The sequence below is a fragment of the Eschrichtius robustus genome, chromosome 11 (genome assembly GCF_028021215.1).
Source record: "Eschrichtius robustus isolate mEscRob2 chromosome 11, mEscRob2.pri, whole genome shotgun sequence".
In the NCBI taxonomy this organism is placed as follows: domain Eukaryota; kingdom Metazoa; phylum Chordata; class Mammalia; order Artiodactyla; family Eschrichtiidae; genus Eschrichtius; species Eschrichtius robustus.
In genome coordinates, this window is record NC_090834.1 from 41810987 (window position 1) to 41829487 (window position 18501).

The following is an 18501-nucleotide window of genomic DNA, read 5'->3' on the forward strand; positions in this document are numbered from 1 at the left end:
GAGGCTTCTTGTGCTCTCCTTCCTTATATAAGGACCCAAGGATCCAGCTTGCCTTCCTCTCCTCCTTATAGCTGTCACCACTCAAGCTAGACCCTGAGGATCTACACGTACCGGTCACCTGTATCATGTGATAATCTCCCATCTCACCCTAATTTTTAATCGTAAAAATTCTTCTACAATGATTTTATTTAAAACTATGTAAATATATAATCAAATTTTTCATTCTATATGAAAACTTCCTCTAAAGAAATGAAAAGAGAAGAGTGAAACAATTTACAAGGAAAATTAATGTCAAAAATTTAAATACCATGCTAAGGGTCTTTCCCCTAATAAACCCTAAAATGCTGATTATGAATATCGCACAGGCCCTCATTTCTTATTGAATTATTAATAGACAACTAAAACAAGCCTTGAGTTGAGTATTTGTTTTTGTTTTTGTTTTTGTTGGCTTTGCCACGTGGCATGTGGGATCTTCATTCCCTGACCAGGGATCAAACCCGTCCCCCTGCAGTGGAAGCACAGAGTCCCAACCACTGGACTGCCAGGGAAGTCCCCTGTATTTCTTTTATAAACTAAATTATTTCCTTTTTACATTTATAAGGATCCTAGGAGGAATGCGGCCGGGCTACCATCTGTATAAAATAAATAATCTAGATACACATTAGTCTTCAGATATTGTCCACCCAAAGGAAACACTCTGATTTTGTAAGTGTAACTCTGTGCTCAAATCAAAAATTGTCACAGTTTGCCGGGTACAATTACAGTGATCCTTCAGTGCTCCAGACCAATGTCTTCTCTATGGGTCTCAGACGGTTGCTTTTACTGTGAAACCGCCTCCATGTTTTGTTCAGTTGGAGCCATAGGTACTAGTTGAGAATAAGTACCCTTTCATTTCAGTTACTCTTCCATTTTACCCTTATTCATGGTATCCCCAGTAACACAGAAATTCTTCCTCTAAGGAAACTTGACAATTCTGACAATTGAAGAAAAGTATTTTTAGCAGAATGATTAGACTTGATGGATTTTTGGAAATTAGGAGTCTTTCAAAAATAATTCCTCTAAGCTTTCCTGGTGTGTGTGAGTGTGTGTGTGTGTGTGTGTGTGTGTGTGTGTGTGTGTGTGTGTGTGTTTTAAACTGGGGAGAGTAAGAAGTGAAGTAAGTTTAATAAGTCCTCTCACTGTGGCCATTGTCCCGATTGCTTATTGTACAGATTGCTCAGCAATTTCAGGACAGCAGGAAAGCCTTCTTGTCTTTCATGGTCCGTGCATATTTCAAAGCTATTCTTTCAAATGAGGATTGTTGACAGAATGCCTCAGACGCTAGCCATTGTGTCTGCTGACAGCCAATATCTAAATGCTGTGTTTAATAAATTTCTTCTCAAGTTAGAAAGTCTACTTACCGTTTATTGAAAATAATTATAACCATCATATTTGATGGCTAAATAAATTCTATTGGATGGAGATAAGTAACTCAACTTTCCCCCTATTATTGGACAGTTATTTTGTTTTCTACTTTTCCACAAGTATTACTAATCCCTTATAAATATCCTATATTTCAGTACCTAGATCAGTATATTTGGTAAAACATTAGTTAAATAATGAAATTCCTTGGATTAGATAAGTAGAAATGGAATTACTGCATTGCTAGATTTAAACATTTAAAATCCTTAACATGTATTGCCAAAACTTTCCAGAAACATATCACTTTACATCCTCACCATTAACTTTACTCTGAAAAAAAGTCTTTAATAACTTGGTAAGAAAATTATTGTGAAAAATTTTGGTGAAAAAGTGTAGCTCAAGTTTTAATTTATGCTTCTTAAATTACAACTAAGATTGACTTTTTTTTCTTCAGTGAATGCTAGCCATTCGTATTGGTTCATATACTTTGTCCATTTTTTTCCAGTATGGTTCTAGTGTTTTTTCTCATCTACTTACATGAACATTTTATATATTATGAGACTATTTTGCATATTTTACACAGTATATGAACATTTTACTTGCTCATGTGAATATTTTCCATATTAAGCCCTTTGTTTAATCTGTTCATAGATTTTTCCCAGTTTGCCATTTCTTTAATTTATATTTAATTTTAATTTTAAATGTTTTTCACATATATTTCAGTTTAATTTATTAAAATGTTGAGTCGGTCTTTTCCCTTGTAATGCCTTTCATGGCCTTTATGTTTAGAAAGTTAGAAAGTTATTTGCCCATCCAGAGACAGATAAATATTATCTTATGGGGTTTTTCCTTTTTATATGTTAATTGTACTTTCAATTTTGAATTTAATTATACCTTTAATTCTAACTGGGGTTTGTGGGTTTGTTTTATTAACTTGTTTTATTGTTTTGTGAGTATGGTACGAGGAATAAGGGAGATGTAAATATGATTCCTAGTCCTAGTGTGCTGTGTTCCTCTCTAATAGTTTATAGGAGCTTTTCTTTGTCCCAGTGCTCTTAAATTTTTTCCGTCTCAAAATTCTGGTTCTTTAGTTTTATGAAAACTTTTTAGTTACTTCTTTGACAGCTTCCTCTAGTTTTTCCCTCTGTACATTAACTCCTGTATTTGGATATCAGACCTCATGGACTGGACCTCCATTTTTTGTGTCTTTTCTTCTTCCAGTTTTCTATCCCTTTATCACTATGCTTTATCTTCTGAAATTTTTTCTCATCTTTATCTTGTAAACCTACTTCTATTGTCTTTTTCATTTCTCCTATCAAACTTCTAATTTTTAACAGCTCATTTCTGTCCCCTTAGCCTTTTCAAGTGTATATAGCTTCCTTCCCTCCCCCCGCCATTGTCTTATATTTGTTTCACAGGTGCACTTATTTCATCTCTCAGAAAATACTAAAATGTCAACGGCTTTTGGAGGTATTTTTCCCTCCTGCATAGTCTGTTTCTTTGAAACGTCTTTTTATTTTTTTTTCTTTTGTTTTGTTTTGGTTTGGTTTGGTTTCTATCTTTCAGGTTTAAGTCTTTCCTCAAGTGTCTGGTGATCCTTAGTAGTTGGCACAAATATAAGAGTACAGCATAAAGAACTGATTAGAAGCTCAGGGTGTGTTGATGAGTTTGGAGATTATGCTTCCCTGAATGGTGATCTGTCTGGGCTCTTTCCTGTCTGAACCGCTGATGCTGGTATCTCTACGACTGGTGATATTCAACAGTGAAGAATCTTCCAATCTTCCTCCTGAGGGGACAGGCCTGGCTTCCCCACCACATGGAAATTGGGTCCTGAAGTTTCCAATATCCAGCTTGGGAAGTTCACTAAATCAATTGGTTTTCCCTATGACAACCACATTCACAACAATTCCTGGAAATTCCCAGTCCAGAGACCATCCTTTTCACCTACTCTAGAAAATGAAGTTTAGTCTTCTGTTCAGGGTGAGAGAGCAGTTTACCTTGCTGCCCAGAGGGAGGAGATCTGAGCTTCTAACTGCTTCTAAGACAGACTTTCAACAAGTCCTCCTTAGCCTCATGTTAACTGCCACATCCAGAGGTGCCTGGTGTCATGAAATCCTAAGCCTTTTGGGTTCTTAGAGACAATTGTGTTGCTTCTTGGCTTTCCTCACTGCCCATTTAGCATTCAAATTTCCTGGGTTTGACAAATCAGTTTCTACTTGCCCATCTGTTTTCAAGTTTTGCTACTATATGATCTCCTTTACCATTTTCTTTGTATATTACTTCTTAAAACAAAAATCCTGTTATCGTCACTCCAGTGTAGTTTTGGAGGGAACAAAATAAATGACTGTGTTTAAACCACCATCTTTATCTCTTCTTGTTTCCCCAAATGTCTCTCACAATAGTTCCTTAAACAAACTCCCAGCTTCAGTCAAATCCATCTAGCCATTGTCCCTGACTCCATGTGCTTCCTCCCTCACTTTTGTCCTTTTACCCTTATCGAAATTACAATCCCTGCCTTCCAGACGAGTCTCCCACTTGAGGGGTTCTTCTCTACAAACCCTAGGTCTCGGTAAAGACTGTCCTCTACACTCCACGAACACTATTTGTCTGGACCATTTATTTGGTGCTTAAGACAAACTGTTGACGTGGGAACTCTCCAGACTGTTTTACTTGACAGCTTGCTTTCACCTCTAATGGGCACTTGTCTAAAGTAATAAATCCCTTCAATGAGATGTGCTTGCTTCTTTCTCTAAGATACCTGCGTGTTTCTGCTCCACAAGCTTCAACATTCCTTTCTTGAGAAGCTTCGTCAAAAAGAGAAGATTGAGGGCTTCCCTGGTGGCGCAGTGGTTGAGAATCTGCCTGCCAATGCAGGGGATGCGGGTTCGAGCCCTGGTCTGGGAAGATCCCACATGCCGCGGAGCAACTAGTCCCGTGAGCCACGACTGCTGAGCCCGCGTGTCTGGAGCCTGTGCTCCACAGCAAGAGAGGCCGCGACGGTGAGAGGTCCGCGCACCGCGATGAAGAGTGGCCCCCACTTGCCGCAACTAGAGAAAGCCCTCGCACAGAAACGAAGACCCAACACAGCCAAAAATAAATTAATTAATTAATAAAAAAAAAAAAAAGAGAAGATTGAAAGGTGCCTTTTCCTGGACCTTTTTATCTCAAATGCCACTATTTGAGGTGGACTCCCTAGTTAGGAATATCCAGGAGTGTGGTTATAGAGGAGGTGTCAGGCCTGAACAGCATGGATTAAATCCTGATACAGTTGAACAGCATAAATTAAATCCTGACAAAGATGAGGACTTGGTTTTTAAATCACCAACTTAAATGTCACATAATGACTTCATTGTGACATATAATAAACTGAGCCTGGGAATATTAACCTCAGAGACTTCTCTATTTTTTTTTCCTCTTACATGGATACTGTGGCAGCCACAGTGGTATCTGGCAGAAGGGCAGAAGTCTTCTTGAACCCCTATCTCCAAGACACAGCCACTCGAATTTTAAGGCAACTTCTCACATATGCTTCTTTGGACTGTAAATAAATTTTAAATATATTTCTTGAGTAGTAGATAATCCTGGTTCTTGAAATGCTCCCAGAGAGTCCATAAACTACTTAATACTTAAAAACAAACTAAAAACAAAACAGAACAAACCTCTTTTGCCTTGGAGTAAATTCTGTAGAATGCAAATAAAGAACGCTGACAAATATAATTCCTCTCCCTCATTCCCACTCTTCAAAGGCAACCACGCTTACATATTTTAGCTATTTTGTATGTTTCGTTTTTCCGGTATTTCTAGACTTTTCAGTTTTAGATACTGTGGACACAGACTATAAAAGACGTGGATCTATTTGTGACCACCTAGAGGGGTGGGATAGGGAGGGTGGGAGGGAGGGAGACGCAAGAGGGAAGAGATATGGGAACATATGTATATATAACTGATTCCCTTTTTATAAAGCAGAAACTAACACACCATTGTAAAGCAATTATACTCCAATAAAGATGTTAAAAAAAAAAAAAAAAAGACCTGGATCTAGTTCTCTTATGCTCCATTCCAGCACACATAGACTTCCTCTACCCCATCCTCTCATATCAAAATTTTTGGTTAAATCAAGTCTGAATTTTTACCATGTAATATTAGATACAGCTGAGTCATGTAGTGTATCATGACTGCACTGCCTTTCATAAACAAAATTTTATTTATCCTATAGTTAATAATTGTCTTATTTCATTTGCTCAGTTTTATATATATTAATTCATTCCCAAATTCATTTCCAGCAATGCAAATCTCTTCTAAATACATAAAACACAACAAGAACTAAATCCGATTTCTCTTTTCAGAAATATTCTTCCTGGAGCCCTCCATATGTTTAACTGAATCTGGACTGGTTAGTCTTTAGGTTGTTGCACAGCCTGCATCCTGGGGTTTCTATCCACTGTAATCCTGGGGATTCTTTTTCCCTATTATGTTAGATCCCCTAATCCACCCCCCGCCCATCTCAGTCTTTTTTCTTGGTTTACTTCCTTGTGCTGGTGGAGCATATCCACCAGAAGCATCCTTGGAAGCTTCATTAGAGATTGTGAAGTAGCTCACAGAATCTCCAGGAGGACCAGAGAATAGGGTTTGGTGACGGTGCATCCAGGAACAACACCCAAATTATCCAACCATCTATATTAAAGTATTCTTATACCTCCTCTGGTCAAAGGCACCAAAGACCCTGAGCAAGGGACATTACCAACTAGAACCTATGCCACCGCTGCCTCTGAAAGTTCAATGTCTCACCACCCTCCTCTAGGGACAGATCCTGTGCAAAATTGACTTCCACACGTTTCTTCAGATTGAGCTCTTCCAAGGAAATGTCTGGAAGAGCCGATGTCATATGCCTATGTCTTTGCTGCAATAGATGCTGGAGTTATGACTTCAACCTTGGCAAGGCAGTGGTCATGTGGGAATTTCCTCAAATATAAAAAGGACATTCTAAAGTTACTGGCACAAATATATCAACAGTCTACCAGAGTCCACATGTCTGAAAATGTCTGTGTTCTGCCTTTATGCTTTTCTTTCAGGATTCTGAAGATATCGTTGCATTAAATTCTAGTTTCTAGACATCTAAAATCTCTTTTCTGATTTTTTTTTTTTGTGCAACCTATTTTCACTTCTTGAACACTTTTACGATTATTTGTTTGTTCCTTATTTTCTGAGATTTCATTAAAATATGATTGGTAAGTCTTTTTTGTCAACTATTGTGGTAGATCTGATGTAGATTCATGTTCTTCGTTGCTGAGAAATTTTCTTATTCCATTTTAAAAATATATTTCTTCCCACTATATTTTCAGTTTTCTCTCTCTGGAAATACAACTGGTTGGATATTAAACCTCTTGGACTGATCCTCTAATTTTCCTATGTTATTTTTCTCTTATTTTCCATCTTTGTTCTTTTATTTTCCAGACATTCTAGTAATTATTTTTGACTTTCAGAAATTCTTTTTGTTCTCTGAATATTCCTTTTATTATAGATTTCTCATATTTTTCATGGCTATAGATTTTCTCTTCTCTCCCTTGAAATATTAATGGGGATTTGTAAAAGTTTTATTTGCTCTCTACATTATGTCTGTTTTCTCTGAATTCACTCTTCTAGGATGTTTTGGTTTCTGTTTTTCATGTTAAATTTTTTCCTTATACATCTAGTTATTCTTGGCTTATGTTTAACAGGCACTAAAGAGTTGGGTTTGCTATGTATGACTGGTAAGCTTTACTAAGAATGGTCTAAGTCATTTCCTTTGGGAATGGGGGCAACTGACAGTGTCTGAAGGTAAGAGTATAATCAGAAGACTGTAAATGTATGCATCCATCTCATTTGAAACTGGGGCCCAGGAATTTATGGTGTCTTAATATTTTTGTTTTTGAGAAACATTAAAAATAAAGAAAATAGAATGTATAACAAAACCCTGAATTCCAACCAGCCAGAATGGACATCTTAATATTTTGTCATATTTGCTTCAAGTGGTTTTTTAAACAGCTTTATTGAGATGTAATTTACATAACAAAAATTTCACCCATTTTAAGTGTACAATTGAATGATTTTTGGTATATTTACACAGCTGTGCAACCATCACCACAATCTAGTTTTAGAACATTTCCACCACTCCAAAAAGAAAGCTCATGCCCACTTTCTTGCAGTCACAGCCCATATCCACCCTCAGCTCCAGGCAACCACTAATCTACTTTCTGTCTTTATAGATTTGCCTATTCTGGACATTTCATATAAATAGAATCATAATATGTGGTCTCTTGTGTCTGGCTTGTTTCACTCAGCATGTTTTTGAGGTTCATGCTGTAGCATGTATCAGTATTTTGTTACTTTTTATGGTTGAATAATATGCCATCGTCATGAATATACCACATTTTTATTTATCCATTTATCAGCTGATAACATTTGGGTTGTTTTAGTCTTTTGGCTCTTATTAATAATACTGTTATGAACATTCATGTACAGTCTATGAGTGGACATATGTTTTTATTTTTCTTTTATAGATACCTAGAAGTGGAATGCTGAGTCATAATATGGTGACTCTATATTTAACATTTTGGGAAACTTCTGTACTGTTTTTCCAAAGTGGCTGCTACATTTTAAATTTCCATCAGCCATATGTGAGGGTTTCAATTCCTCAACATCCTCACCAACACTTGTTATTGTTTGTCTATTTTTTTATATATAGCACTTCTAGTCAGTGTGAAGTCCTATCTCATTGCTTTGATTTGCATTTCCTTAACGACAAATGATGCTAAACATTTATTATGATACCTTATTAGCCATTCATATATCTTTTCTGAAGAAATTTCTATTCAAATCCTTTGCTCATTTTTGTATTTGTCTTATAATTGAGTTGCAAGAGGTCTTTGTATGTCCTAATTATAAGTCCTTTTTTGAATATATGATTTGCAAATATTTTCTCCCAGTCCGTGGGTTATCTTTTCACTTTCTTAATTATGTCCTTTGAAGTGTGTAAGTTTTGAATTTTGATGAATCTAATTTATCAGTTTTCTTTATTGCTTGTGCTTTTGGTATTTTAACTAAGAAATTATTGCCTAGCTCAAGATCATGGAGATATATTCCTATGTTTTCTTTTAAGAGTTTTATAGTTTTAGCTTACATTTAGGTCTATGATCAACTTTGACTTAGTTTTTGTGTATGGTGTGAGGTAAGGATTTGGTTTCAGACTTCCATTTGTGGATATCCATTATTCTAGCAACATTTGTTGAAAAGACTATTCTTTCACTGTTGAAATGGCTTCAAATTTTGTTGATTCTATTCCATTTAAGTATACAGCTATTCATTAAACTATATAGCTATCCTTATACCAATGTCTTGATTATTGTAGCTTTGCAGTTAAGTTTTGAAATGGGGAAGTGTGACTCCTCCAAATTTTTTATTCTTTTTCAAGACTGTTTTGGCTATTTTGGGTCCTTAGTATTTACATATCAATTTCAGGATCAACTTTTAATTTCTGGGGGAAAAAAAGCCAGCAGGAATTATAATAAGGACCACACTGAATCCATAGATCAATTGGGGGAGTATTTCTATCTTAACAATTTTGTCTTCTGTTGTATGAATATGGAATGTCTTTCCATTTATTTAGCTCTTCTTTAACAATGTTTTGTAGTTTCCAGTGTAGAAATCCTGCACTTCTTTTGTTAAATTTATTCTTAAGCGTTTTATTCATTTTGACAATATTGTTAATGGAATATTTTCTTAGTTTAATTTTCAGATTCTTCATTGCTGGTGTATAGCAATCAACTGATTTTTGTATACTGATCTTGTATATCCTGCAATTTGTTGAACTTATTTGTTCTAGTAGTTGTTCCTTAAGATTTTCTCTATATAAAATCATGCCATCTATCAATAAAGGTAGCTTTATTTTTTCCTTTCCAATTTGGATACCTTTTATTTCTTTTTCTTGCCTAACTGCCCTGACTAGAATCTCCAGTGTAATGTTGAACAGACATTCTGAAGGGTCTTCTTTCTGCTTCAAGTACTTTTAAATAGAAGAAATAAATATTTCAGATGAAGTGGAAGTCCCTTTCAGATCTAAACCCCAAATCCTAATCTCCTTCTCCTCCCCAACGCCAGAAACAACTATCATGAATTTGGTGTATTTTCTACCTGTGGATGTTTGTGTGTGTGTGTGTATTGTGTATCCACATATATAGTGTTGTTTTGTGTATCTGCTATTTTTATTTTCTATAAATTATTTTATACCAAATAATATTTTTGTAATTTTTAAATTAAACATTGATAGCTTCAAGATATATTCATATATATACATACATAGTCTGTCATAAGAATATATTTTTAATGTATTTCTCTATTGGTGGTATTTAGATTACTCCCAGTGTTTTTTATTGTAAACAGTGCTGCATTAAAAACCTTTTACCTGTGTCTTAGTAATTATATGTGAGAATTTATTTAGGTTAGATATTTTGGTGTTTTTTTTAATGATAAACTACACTTTGTATTTTATTAGGCAATGTCATGTTGCTTATCTATTGACTTTCCTAATTAACACAGTCACTAGCAGAGTAGGAGAGTTTCTTTCTCCAGATCCCCAGATGCACTTGACAGTGTCAAATTTTTAGTTCTTGGCGATTTGATTGGCAAAACAATTGATCTCCTTTATATTGTTATTAATATTAATGTTGTGTGACCTGTTTCCTGGTAGCATGCTTTTTCATTGATTTATTGGTCTTTTGTGGGTTTTGATAATTATGTTATATCCTTTACCCATTTTTTCAGTTAGAGTGTTTTTCTTTCTCTACTGATTTGTAAAAGTTCTTTAAATGTTTGGGATACTAATTCTATGTCTATTGTATTATTTCAAATATCTTATTCTAGCCACCACCTCCATTTAAATCTGTTTATGGTATCTTTTTCAGATTATTTTGAAAAATTAAATGTAACTAAATTTATTAATATTTTCCATTATGTTTTGTTCCCTTATGTCTTGTTTAAGTAACCCACTTATCTTTGAAGTCACAAAGATTTTATTCTCTTTTAATTTCTTTGTTTTTCACATTTATTTGTTTCACTCATTTAGAACATTGTTGTTAGGAGGTAGGGATCTATATTGTTGTTGGGGTATTTTTGTAGAAGTCCAGCTGTCTTCCACCATTTTCCCACTGAGTTGGAATCCTCCACACTCATATGTCAAGTTCCAAAACAAGTATTGTTCTCTTTCTAACCTTTCCATTCAAGTCCTTTGATTTCTTTGTCCATTTCTGTGCCAAAACTATATTGTCTAAATTACTATAGCTTTGTACTTAGTATTGATAGTTGGTAAGGCTAGTCTCAATGTCCTTATTCATCTTTTTCAGAATTAATTTGACTAGATTAGTAAAGTTAAACCTCAGTATTCATTTTAGAATAAATTTGTCAAGCTCTATAAAAACCCTGTTGATTTGAGTTGAAATTGCATGAAGTTAAATAAAAATTTGGTGTAGACATAGCATTCCCACCCATTAACTGGTATATTCCTCCATTTATTCAGATCTTGTGTATATTTCAATAAAGTTTCAGAATTTTATCTATAAAGATATATATCTGTTTCCTCAGATATATTCTAAGGAACCTCGTAGTTTTTTAGTGTAATTTTTTAGTAATTTATGGACAGTTTTTTCTATTAATTTTTTAATTGATCTTATATCTCTTTTCAAACCTTATTCCTCTTATTTTCTACAGTTCTATTAGCTTGACCATTGATTCTAGAGTTTTTCATGTACATAATATTTTCTGAAAATATATACAAAAATTGTATCTCTTCTTTTCCAGCAGTCATAGCGTTTTTACTGTTTTTTTCTTTTTTTTTTTTTTTTGAGCTGCTTAGGAATGGAAGTCATATAATTAGATATGATCTCCAGTAAAATGTTGACTATTGACTGAGTTAGTAGAAATTCTACACTCACTTCAGATTTTCATGAGTGGTTCTCAATTTTAACATTATGTTACATCCTTTCATTTATCACCTAATCTGAGATACTTTTGAGAATGACAGAGACCCAGAGAAGAAAGGCATAAAATAGGACCCCACTAATTGATCAAGTAGTTGAAAAGCCATATAGAATATTTGAGTGAGGCAATTTAAAAACTGACCTAAAGTTCATATATTGAACTTTGTACTCCCAAACTGCAGAATATAATTTTTTTCAAGTACTATGGACATTTTGCAAAGTTGACCATAAAACTGTGGCCATAAAACAGGTTTTAACAAATGTCAAAGGGTTGAAAGCAGGCAGAACATGTTCTCCGACCACAAAATAATAAAGTTAGAAATTAATATTAAAAAGATAACTAGAAAGCTCCCAATTCTGTAAAATTTAAAATATATTTCTAAATAAACCTTGTAATCATAAAGAAATAAAAATAAAATTAGAAAATACTTTAAACCAAATGAGAGTGAATATGCTACATTTCAAGGCTAATGGGATGCTGGTAAATAGTACTAAAAGGGAGATTTATAGGTTTAAATAAATATCTAAGAAAAGAAAGAAGACTGGAAAATTAAATGAGCTAAGCATCCATCACAGAAAGTTGAAGTACAGAAAAGAAAGTAGAACAAAGAAAACAATAAAAATAAGACCAGAAATTGATGAAATAGAAAACCAATATAAAATAAAGAGAATAAACAAAACCAATAGTTGGGTTGTTCTGAGAAGTCTAATAAAATCAACAAACCCCTGGTGAAAATGGTAAAGACCAGAAATAGAAGGCAGAAATAACCAGTATTAGGAAAGACAAAGAGGTCATCATTATAGATGTTGCAGACATAAAAAAGAAAATAAAGATACTAAAAAGCACTTTAAGCCAACATATTTTAAAATTCAGATGAAATAAATAAATTCTTAGAAAAATGTAAATAGCAAAATTGACACAAGAAGAAATAGAATGCTGAGTATATCTATAACCATCAAGGAAACTGAAGCAGTAATCAAAACTTTTTTCACAAAGAAAACTCTACACCCCAAATGGATACACCAGCAAATTTTACCAAATATTTGAGGAAGAAGTTAATTCCAATCTTAGACAAATTTTCCTGGAGAACAGTAAAAGAAAGAATATTTCCCAACATATTTTATGATACAAATTGTATGTACAAGGACATCATGAGAAAGGAAAATAATAGGTGTCTCACTTATGAACATAGATGCAGAAGTCCTAAATAGAATCTGAGTAAACTGATTCCTGCAATATACTCATCATAATCAAGATGGGTTTATTCCAGGAATGAAAGGTTAGTTTATAGTTAAATAAATTAATATAATAACACACAGTAACAGATCAAAAGACAATCTCATTAGACGCAGAAAAGTGTTTGATAAAATCTGCCATCCATTTAGCAAACCAAAAATTCTAGGGAAATTTCTAATTGAATAAAGTACATCTACCCCAAACCTTCAGTAAACATCATACTTAGTAATTAAAAGTTTTCCCTTTCAGAGCAGGAAAAAGACAAGGATGCCTGTGATCACCTCTTTTATTTAACATTGTCCTGGATGTCTTATCCATTTTAAGAAGGCAAGGAAAAAAAAGGGAGGAGGGGAGAAAAGATCAGAAAGGAAGAAACAAAACTGTTGTCATTCTTAGAAGTGATTGTATATGTAAAAAATCCAAAAGTTCTATGAATAAACTATTTTACTTAATAAGAGGGTTTAGAACAGTCTCTGAATTTAAAATAGCAATATATAAAAAACAATTATCTTTATACATACCAGCAATGAACAATTAGACAACTAAAATTTAAGAAAGATGCCATTTATAATAGCATTAAAAATTAAGCAGTATCTAAGGCTAAAGCTAACAAAAATTTGCAACACTTCTATGAAGACAATAAAAATCTACTTAGGGAAAGTTAAAGAAAATCTAAATAAATGGAAAAGACATAACCTGTTAATAGATTTGAAGACTCAATATTGTATAAATGTCGATTTTTAAATTGATCTACAGATTCAACATTATCACAATCAAAATCCCAAAAGTATTTTCATAGAACATGACACTTTAAATTTTATATTGAAGTGCAAAGGGCAGAGAATAGCAAAGTACTCATGAAAGAGAGACAAGGTGAGAAGGCTTGCTTTACCAGAATTCAAGGCCCCTCTATTACACCATGCACAAAAATGAATTCCTGGTAGAACTGTGAAAGGCCTAACTATAAAACCTTCAGAAGATAGTATCTGAGAGTATCAATGTAACGTTAAAGTAGGGAAGAATTACTTAATAAAGAAATACCATGTACTAAGCAAAAAGGAAAAGATTAATAAACTGAACTACCCTCATATTAATTTTTATATATCAAAATATACCAAAAAGAGAAGCCAAGAAGTGAAAAATTTATGCACAGCACAAATAAGTAACAGAGAACTGATGCCCAAAGTAATAAGAACTCATAGAAATCAATAAGAAAAAAAATTTCAATAGAAAGACTGAACAGATACTTCACAAAAGAAATCCAAATGGACAATAAAAATATGAAAGGAGATTAGTACTCAAGGAGATACAAATTAAGACCTCAATAAGATATCATTATACACCCACCAGATGAGCTGAAATTGAAAAGTTGGACAATATCAAGTGTGGTGAGATTATGGGACAAGAAGAATTCTTATCATGATGATGGGATATATATATGAAATGTGTACACATGCACCTCTGCACATTTCCAAGAATGTTCATGGTGGCATTATGTGTAATAAACACATACTGGAAGCATAATTATTAGAATAAATAAGTTATACTATGTATTTTTATGCAGTGAAATTCTATATATTATACCACAGCTACACATAATACACATTAAGTGAAAAAGCAAAGCACAAAAGAACACATATGATTCATTTATATAAAGTTCAAAAATTGACAAGATGAAATATTATCATTTAAAAATGAATACATAGGCATTTATTGTAATTTATTTGGGGGCTTTACACTTGATTAAATTTTGTACATGTTCATTGTTTATTGAAAAGAACGTGTATTCTCTTGTTTTGGTTGAAGGATTTTATATACATATATAAATGCAATATATAAATATAAATACATATACATAAATAAATGCAATAAGCATACATATCTATACACAATCTTGTTTCTGTGTATCAATGTTGTGAATTTGTCTGCTTGATCTATCAAACTGAGAGAAGTTTATGTTAAAAAAACTCCCACCATGATTGTGGATTTGCAGTTTTTCCTTTTAATTTTTTATTTTTGCTTCATATTTTTTCCAGACTATGCAGTTAGTTGCATAAATGTTCATGATTGTAACAATTCCCTAGTGGATTTCTGTGATGCAATAAGATGCCCATATTAATGTCCTTGTTAATGCTATACTATTTAAAGAATATTTTGGATAATTAATATGGCTACATAAAGTTCTTTGTTGTTGTTGTTTAGAATTTGCCTGGCCTGTCTTTTTCTATCCCTTTATTTTCTATATTTTTAGTTGTTTAGTTTTAACTGTTTTTTAATACATTTGCTTTTGTCTTAGTAATAACTGACTGGCCAGCTAGTGAGGTAGCCATGTACTCAGATTAAGTAGGAAGTGCTTAAATTATACTACTGCCCAGTAATCTAGCCTGGACCATCGGCAAATTTCATCTTGAGGTTATCCCCAGGAAAGCGTCTCTCTGGGCTCCAGAGCATCTTCATTTAAAAACAGGATATTGTTGGTAGAAAGCAAGCTACTTTATTTTTCTATTCTTTTCACTTTTCAAAACAGATTAAAGCATCAACTTTTTATATTAGAAAATTGGTCATTTTCAGGTTAAAAATTTTAAACAGATGTCATTTTATATTACTTTATTTTTTAAATGTGATTTCTGACTTGTGACCATTGGGTTTTTTTCCTTCATTTTCAAGCAAAAGTTTCACACTTTGTGGGTTGGTAACTTTGCAAATGAGAGGGTTTACTAAAACTGGGAAGTGATTCAATGGGAAGAGGAGGGAGGTTTGATTGAATTAGAGCTGTGCTTGGATTAGGGGTGGGCTGATTGAACTAGAATTTTGATAACACATATAGAGCCTGATAATCACATGATTTTTCATTTTCCTGAAAAGAAATCATCTTTCTGGGTCTTGGCGTATCTTCATTTCGAACCTGGATTTCAGACTAGCAGAATGAAAATTACTTTTTTCTCCTTTAAAATATAAAAGAGATTAAGGCAATAACTTTTTACATCCAAATGTGATTTTCTTGTTCCTGTTAAAACTCATTCACTCACTCACTCGCTCATTCATTCATTCATTCATTTATTCACTCATTTGGAACACATTTATGGGCACCTATTGGTACCAAGCACTGTTTTAGATGCTTGGCCTACTTCACCAGGCAAAACAGATTCCTGCTCTTGTAGAATTTATATTCTGCATGGGATAGATAAAGAAATAATAAACATAACTAAATTATATAGGATCATGGATGATGATAAGTGCTACGTAAAAAAGTTGAGCAGGATAAGGGATATAAGGCGTGCAAGATTTGGAAGGACAAAGTGGGAACATGGTTGCAACTTTAATTAGGGCTGTCATGGTTAGCTGACCTCACTTGACCAAAGACTTGGAGACAGGTAAGAGTGTTCTCGACCAAGGAGATAGCTAGTGTAAGGGCCCTAAGGCAGGTTTTATGCTCAAACAACACCAGGAAGGCTTGTAGCCCAGACAGGTATGAGCAAGACAGGAGGTCAACTAAGTAGGGGAGAGCCTTATGATGGGTCATGTGAGCACCTTTAATTTTTATAGTGAGGGAAATGGGAGCCAATGCCTCCTCACTGTCTGATTGGATCCCCTTTTTCCCTATCCCATCCAGCTGTATTATTAATTTTCAAAAATTGCTGCCAATCTGATGCTGTAATGTAATGATCTATTGTTAGTTTACTTTCATTTTCCTAATAGAGAGGTTGTGTGTCATTCATGTTGATTATCTACTTGGAATTGCTTCTTCTGAATGGCCTGTTTATACTCTTTGGACAAAAGAGTTTTTTATTGGGTTGTTGTATTTTTTTATATTATGCATATTAGTAGTAGTAGTACTAGCAGTAGTAATATCTTATATGCTATAGGCATTACAGGATTTACCTGTTAATCTAGCATTTATTTTTTGACTTCATTTTGGGCATCTTCTGCCATAAAATTAAATTTTTATATAGATGAATTTTTAAAATTATTTCTTTTACAGCTCTTAGGTGTTCTGCCTTGATCAAAAGGCCTTTACAGACCCCAAGTAGTAAAAATAGTCTCTTAAATTTTTTCTAGGTTTTTATGATTTCTTTCTTCCCTTTCGGGTGTTTAATTCAACTGGCTGCAGTGTTTGTTTAAACTTTGAAGCTGGAATTCCTATGTTATATCCTGCCATAAGAATCGTCAGTTTTGTAATCACAGTTATGATATGAAAAGTCCTTTTCACATTGAATTAATATGACCGTTGTCATATTAAAATGAAGAAGCATTTTTTAAGGTTAAAATATACTACAACATATCCAAAAGCTGACAAGAATCATCTGCAAGGTATGGATTCATAGATTATGAGAGACAGAAAATATAGCAGGATGCCAATTACTAAGAAGGCTGGAGGGATTTGGACCCAGAACACAGGCAGAAGGTTAGGGTCATCTCATCTCTACTAGCACATGAAAGCTGAATGTAAGGACATAGTCAAAGGCAGCTCGGTAGATCTGCTTGCGGGGAGGTGAGGAATCCTCTGAGAAAAAGAGCTTCTATTTTCTCAGCGAAGTCAGATCACCCATTCCTGAGAAAGGAAATGAGGGAAAGGATGGTGAAAGAGGTGTGTAGATTTGAAGAAAGAGGGGAATGTGCAAATCATAATATTGCAGAGTGGGAAAATAAACAATTAGGAGAGTATGAGAAGATTTGCAGGCAGCATTAAGGGCCCAACTAGATTTTTGTGGTAATGGGTTCATGAGGATTCTTGGGAGGTTATATATGCTTTTTTGTCAGCTGAGAGGGTGAATTAAGTTTTTTACTTACTTTTATTTTCTTTTTCTAATACTTTCAAGTCATTTAAGTAAAAACTTTAGAGTTTTGTTTTTTTACTAGTACTTTAAAATCATTTAAGTAAACTTTTAAATTTATTTTTCTTATTAATACTTTCAGACCATTTAAGCCAAAGCTTTTTGGACTGACTATACTATATGTTGGTGTTAATGAAATTACAGGGATGATTATTTAATCATGGTTGGTGACCAAAAGATTACGTAGTTAAATGGGAGATAAATGAATCCAGGTGATTGACTCAGGGCTGATAAGGGCAGTTGGAACATAAAAACCAGGGGGTATTTTCTATATTTGTGTCACCTCCTTGCCATTGTTATGTCATTCCTCTACTTCACAGTGCATCAATCACTCATTCATTCATTCAGCAAATACTTACTCAGTACCTATTATGTGCCAGGCACTGTTCTATATGCAGAGGATACACCAGTGAACAAGAGAGACAAGGTTCCTGCTTTCCTGGAACTTATGTTCTAATACAGGAAGATAGACAATAATAATTAAAATAATATTAATAATAATAATAACTAACATTTGTTTAGCAAATACTGTTTGCTGAGACAGTTTTAAGCACAAGTATTAATTCGCTTAATCCTTATAATAACACTATGTGGTAGAGTCTAGAAATTATCCCCGTTTAATACATGAGGAAACTGAGGGCACAGAAAGGGAAAATAACTTGCCTGAGGTTACAGTTAGGAAAGGGCAGATCTGGAATTTAGAACCAAAACAGTCAGGCTATAGATCCCTTTCTCTTAATGACTTTGTTATGCTGCCTCTCAGACAAGAAACAAGGCAATAAACAATGAACAGAATAAATTCAGTAGTGTTTACTACTATGAAAAAATAAAACAGGGTGATGTGATGGTATTTGTGTGTTGGAGGGACGGGGATGCAAATGTAGATGTCAGGGAAAAACTGAGGAGGTGATTATTTGAGCTGAGACTTGAAGAATGATAATACAGCTGTGTTGGGGCACAGACAGCAGAGATAAGCTAGTGCAAAGGAATCTTGCTTGTGAACAGAAATGCAGGGTTG